General features: G+C 37.4%; 1 protein-coding gene across 3 annotated transcripts in view; it reads left to right on the top strand.

Moving 5' to 3' along the window:
- Positions 1 to 2,547: 2,547 nt before the first annotated feature.
- Positions 2,548 to 6,000, top strand: part of Tprg1 (tumor protein p63 regulated 1) — a 170,392-nt gene continuing 166,939 nt past the window's right edge. Inside the window, exon 1 of one of the 3 annotated variants that reach the window (XM_074073549.1) lies at positions 2,548 to 2,578. The gene's annotated coding sequence lies outside the window, so the exon portion shown is untranslated. Of the gene's footprint in view, positions 2,579 to 3,531; positions 3,647 to 3,950; positions 4,050 to 6,000 lie in introns of those variants that run through there. The other 2 variants (XM_074073550.1, XM_074073551.1) reach the window with 2 other exon arrangements.

The following is a 6,000-nucleotide window of genomic DNA, read 5'->3' as shown; positions in this document are numbered from 1 at the left end:
TGACCCCAGGAGATAGGGACTATGCTTGTTGGTGGCAACAGGAATCAAAATAAAGGAACTCCAGGGAAAGGGAGCAGCTCAGAGGGAAGTATTGGGATGCCACTGTGGACCCAACACTGTTCACCTGCCAGACTGTTTCCAAGTGTATTCTTCTCCAGGGAATGAAAATTTAGATAATCAAATGGAAAATTTTGTGTTCTTCACATTAAAAGTAGTAATTCTTTCCATCTAGGGTGATTAAAAAAAGCCTTTAGGTATAACACTCATGGTTGGAATCTGTGGAGAAGAGGCTATGAGATGTAATTGAACGGGTACTCTTTGAGGTCTGTGTTCGAGTTTTGGCTTTGCACAATGCCATGACCTTGAACACATTGTAGAATTTCATCTTCTTTCACTGTAATGAGATTAGTAACAGCCACCTCTTGAGGTAATTGGAAGAATTTGGAATAATATGTATAAAGCATTTGTTAATTGACCAGCACACAATAGGCATTTAAGAAGTATTAGCTTTTGTCATTATTTTTAAATTGAAATTTACTTTAACTGACACCCAAAACCAAAAATTATAAATATTCATGGGGTGCTATGTGATACTTTGATATGCGAATACATTCTGTAATACTTAAATGTAGTAAACATATCTACTCAAACATTTGCCTTTTTATGGTGAAAGCATTCATAATCCTTTCTAGTAGCTTGTTGAAACAGAGTGCATTATCACTATCTACAGTCACCCACCCTACTGTGCAATAGTGCCCTAGAGCTTCTTACTCCTATCCAACTATAGCTCATTGATCAGCCTTTCCCCTTCCCATCTTCTCCTCTACCATTCCCAATCTTTGGTAACTTTTACTCTCAATTTCTATGAGGTCAGTGAATTTAGACTCTATCTATGACTAAGATAATGTAATACTTATGTTTCTGTGCCTCACAGAATTTCATCCTTTTTTTAGCTAAATAGTATTCCCTTGTGTATATGTGCTTCTATTTCATTATCTATTCATCATTTGATGAACAGTGTTCTTTCCATTTTTTGGCTATGGTGACGAGTGGTGCCATAAACATGGGAGCACAGTTATATCTCCTCCACATACTGATTTCATTTCTTTTTGGATATATACCGAGTAGCAGGATTGCTGGATCATCAAATACTTCTATTTTTAATTTTTGAGGAATCACCATACTGTTTTCCATAATGGTGGCACTAATTAACATCTCCACCAACAATGTACAAGAGTTCCTTTTTCTTCTGGGCATGATGGTACATGCCTATAATCTCAGCAATGCAGGAGGCGGAGGTAGAAATTTTGAAACTTCAAGGCCAGCCTGGGAAACAAGTGAGTCCCTTTCTCAAAAACAAAATATAAACAAAAGGGCTAGAGACATGGCTTACGTGGTAGAGCACTGACCTAGTGTGTGCAAGGCCCTGGACTCGATCCCTAGCACTGAAATAAATGAATAAATAAAAATACATAAATAGTTCCCTTTCCTCCTCACCCATGCTAGGTCTTATTATCTTTAGTCCTTTTGGTATAGCCACTTACATTCAGTACATGATATCTTACTATAGTTTTGATTTACGTTTCCTTAAGGATATGGGACATTTTATCATATGACCATTTGTGTGTCTATTTATGCTTAGTGTCCATTTCTAATTGGGTTATGTCTTTTTGGTGTTGAGTTTTTTTGAATTCCATATATAGTCTGGATGTTAACCCTTTGTCAAATGAATAGTTCTTATTCTGTAGATTGCCTCCTCACTTTGCTGTTTCTTCTGCTATGAGCAGGTTTTAGTTTGTCTCATTTTGCTTTTAGGTCCTGTGCTTTTGGGTTCTTATCCAAAATGTCCTTTCCTGTTTCTATGTCCTGAAGTATTTATCTTTTTTTTCTCTAGTAGTTTCAAGTCTTTTTAAAAATACTTATACCACTAATATAATGTACTGTAAGATCATCATGGGAATGAGTAGGACTAGGAACAGGCTTGGAGTCTCTCAATGTTGTTATGGGAAGCATCATGAAATGGGGAAATGGCTTTAGGACTGGACTACCTCTGTGAGCTGGAGCCAAGTTATTCACTTGTTTCTATTCAGTTTCTTTGACTGTCAAAAGGAAAGATAATGAAAGAACCATACAAGACAAATATATTGAGTTTCCAACAGAGTTACAGCTTGTCCCCTAACTTAATAAATACTAGGTTTTTCCTCTTGTTTTTTTTAACCTCTCCAACTACTTTTTTTCAGGTGCCCAAACTACACAAAAGATTTAATTGTTTAGGCCCTAAATCCCAGAAGCAGTCTCTAAAGGCATTAATTATATCTACATATTTACATCTTTTCACCCTTTATCCACTCCATTTGTTGACAATCCATGGAAGGTATAAACACGAAATTATTCAACACCTATTATGTGCTAAGGATGATGGAACTTGCAGTGAGTGATTATTGTGGGAGTTCTCTTTGAGAGTACTCAAATTACATAGTCAGGGAATTACAGTCTAGAAATAATTATATAAGACAGACACTATATAGGTGATAATAAAAAAAAGGTGAACAAATGTGGAGGATCAAGGTGAAGGCAGGTAGGTCTGAATGGTTGAGAATAGAATGACCTTGAGAGAGCTTCATGGAAGAGGTAACTTGGGAATAGAACTTGGGTTGCTGTGAAAACTTTATCTGAGTGGAGGTAACTGGCAAGGACTCTAGCAGGAGGAAGCATTCTAAGAGACAGGGTACAGAAGTCTATGAGGTATATCTGGGAAATGGTGACAGTTTACTTTGGCTGGAGTATGATATGCAAAGGTGAATTAGGAGGAATAAGGGTGAAGAATTATTATTAAGAGTTTTTAATGACAGGGTAATAATTTTATACTCAATTTGATTTGTAATGGGGAAATATTTGAGAGCTTTTCTGAGTAGGAGGGTAAGAAATATGACAATGAAGATACAATAAGATGTTCTTAGAATTCTGAAGTGGGGAGGTTTATGTCTGAATCTAGCAACAGCCAGATAATGACATTTATAGATGTCTTTAATGGCTTGTATGGAAGAGAGAGGAAGACAACATCCCAAGTTACAAATCAGTAGGACAATAGGGATTAAGAGACAGAATTTGAAAGCCAGGAAAATCATTTGAAAACAGATTAATCCAGGATCCTCTGAACTTCAGTTAGAAGTCAGGGGATTTGTAGAGATCACCAAATCTTTCTTTGTGTCCAGTTTTCCTACTGGCAACAAGGCAATAATATATCGTATGTTTTTTATTGGTTTGTTGCAGAAATTAAATAATTAATATTTGTAAGGCATTTACGAAAAATACTACCACATAATAAATACTGCACAAACATGAGTTAAATAATTGGAAATAAATAAATATAGGACACTGTTGATCCAGCATTGTGTTCTTATTAATTTTCTCCGTATGTGTCTGCTTCTCATGAAGGCATTGCTTCCTCTTGACAACACCTCGCTTTAGTTGATATTTTAAATCTGATTTTGGTGCATGCCAGCTCAAGTTCTCTGTGTTATGATTCAGGTCGGAGCTGGGATCAACACTGGCTCTATTCAGCACATCTGGGGACCCTGAGAATGTCAGGCTTGTTCAACAAGAAAACAGTTTTGTGTCTTACCTTCAGTTTTTCTATTTCACGGTAAGGTCAGCTGGTTATCATGATTTACCAGTTGCAGGCATAAACCCAAACATTCTAGGAGATAAGCTTCTTTAATAAGATAATAAGAGTTCCACGGGGCAACAAAGGGCAGTGAAAAAGGAAATACTAAGCTGAAGTTAAAACTCCATTTATGATTTTGAGACACTTTTCTCTCTACCTTAGTCTCCCAAAATGTAAAGATAAGGAGTTATACTTCTATGTGTACTACTGTGGCTTTTTCACAACTTCCTAAAAATTTAAATATTATGGGCCTCTCCCATGTGTGCCCAAATAACAGTGGAAGTGCTCTAATTGAATTGGGTTCGGCTCCTTTTACTGCCCTTTCAGGCTTTTCTCATATCAGTGGGATCCCTGCACTGAGATTCACTCTCAAAACAACAAGGTAAGAGGATTCTGTTTGCTAATTATAATTCTAAAAATATTTTACTTTTTCAAATACTGAAAATGTAGCATAATAAACAAATAAATTATATATATGTATATGTATATATAGATATGTATATAGAGATATCTATCTATCTATCTATCTATATATATACATATAATCTATTTGTAAATCAACAGAATTGGTGACTTTTGACCCTGGGGTAACATGAATGTTTCTTTTATAATGTGAACAATTACTCCTTCTTATCTCTGTTTTCTAAATTCTGTGCTTTACCTTTTGTCTCAAAGTGGGGATACTTTTGGCTCAAAAGATAATTGTGGGGGCTGGGAATGTAGCTCAGAGGTGAAAGGTTTGCACAGGCTGCACAAAGCCTTGGGTTTGAACCCCAGCATCACACACACATACAAAAATACAATTGCAAAACTTAGGATAATAGCTTTTTTAAATTCTATTTCTACTTTTTAGTCCCTGGTGTTTGTCATTCTTTTTTACCTCTCTTCAAAGTTGAGATAAACTAAAAGAGAAAAAAAAAATAGCTTCGGTTTTAAAAAAAGGTATCTGAAATTTCACAAAGTATGCTGGCTTCACAGCGTTCCATGAATATTTAATCATGATCATCAAGACAGGAGGTTGGAGTAGAAAATCAGGTTGTGATATTTGGGAACAGCAGGTGTGGGAAGGAGGGTGTTGACACCCTTTGAAAACGGATATGAAATGTTGTGTGGCAGGTTCCCTCTGCAGTTCCCATGTCACCTGGGGTCCCAAATGTACTTTAAGCAAACTGTAGGGAGCAGGAAATTGTCCTTATTGGCATCATGCCCTTGGAGTGACAGAATGCATCCCTGGAAGTGGGGTTTATCTTTGTTGAACTCCTTTCCTTCACAACTGCCCTCTGTTTTCTGAGCCTTTGTTTTAATACAGCTAGCTCTGCCTCCTCTCCTACCATCTCTGTGCAATTTTTTCCAATTACTGTTGTTAAGCAAGCACATATCTTATGCACAATAAGTCAATAACAGTACAGCTGTCCAGCTATGAGATTGGAAACAGACTTTTGGAACTGAGTTCACCTAGAATTCCTCCTGTCATATAATAAGGAGCAATGTAAAAACAAAAGCGTGGAGAATCACCTGTGTACAAGTTACTTGCCTTCTAACCTTATCATACTCTGTGCCCTGCCTACCACCCAGTGTTCCAGACACACAGGTGTCACCACTGCCTCCTTGCAATGGGACGGCTTCATCCTACAGTCTCTTGCCTCTGGGCTTTCGTACTGCCTGTTCTGGATTGGAGACCTCTGAATGATTATCACAGTAGATTGAGATGGTTGTCAAACTTTTATGTGCATAGTAGCCTACTGTCAGGTCTTGTTGACATGGAGATTCCTGGACCTGGTCCCAGAGATTCTAACCTAGTAAATCAAGAATGATGCCTAGGAATATTCATGTTTCACATGAAGTTCTCAGGCAGGTGGTCCTGGGATTGACTGTTACCAAATGACATTTTTAGGGAGAGGAGTTTGTTTTATGCAACTTACTAAAAGATGCCCTAAGATGAAGGTCCAGATTCATTCTTATTGGAGTCCTAAGGCACCAACTGGGAACCTGGATTTGACTCAGGTGATCACAGTGTCTTATTAATGTGCAAAACTCCTTATGTTACAGGAGCATAAGCAGGGGTGTGGCTGGACAGGGACTAAGTTAGACTAAAGGAACATCTATTTCCCCGTGTGATTTGGGTGGTCTGTTTGCATACCTGGTTGCACAATGAAGATGAGAATTAAATACAAACTTCCTGGTGTTTTATTCTAGACCCTTAGTTATGTGGCCTTGGAGATCACCATTCCCTTTCATTCTTCAGATATCTCAATGAAACTGACCTCTCAGTACTTCAAATATGAATTCACATGACTGGATTTGTAGGTGGTATTTAGTCTATATTAAGTAAC

This window comes from Castor canadensis, chromosome 5 (genome assembly GCF_047511655.1).
Source record: "Castor canadensis chromosome 5, mCasCan1.hap1v2, whole genome shotgun sequence".
Taxonomy (NCBI): Eukaryota; Metazoa; Chordata; class Mammalia; order Rodentia; family Castoridae; genus Castor; species Castor canadensis.
The sequence above is the reverse complement of the archived record's forward strand: the minus strand, read 5'-3'. Positions and strand labels throughout refer to the sequence as shown.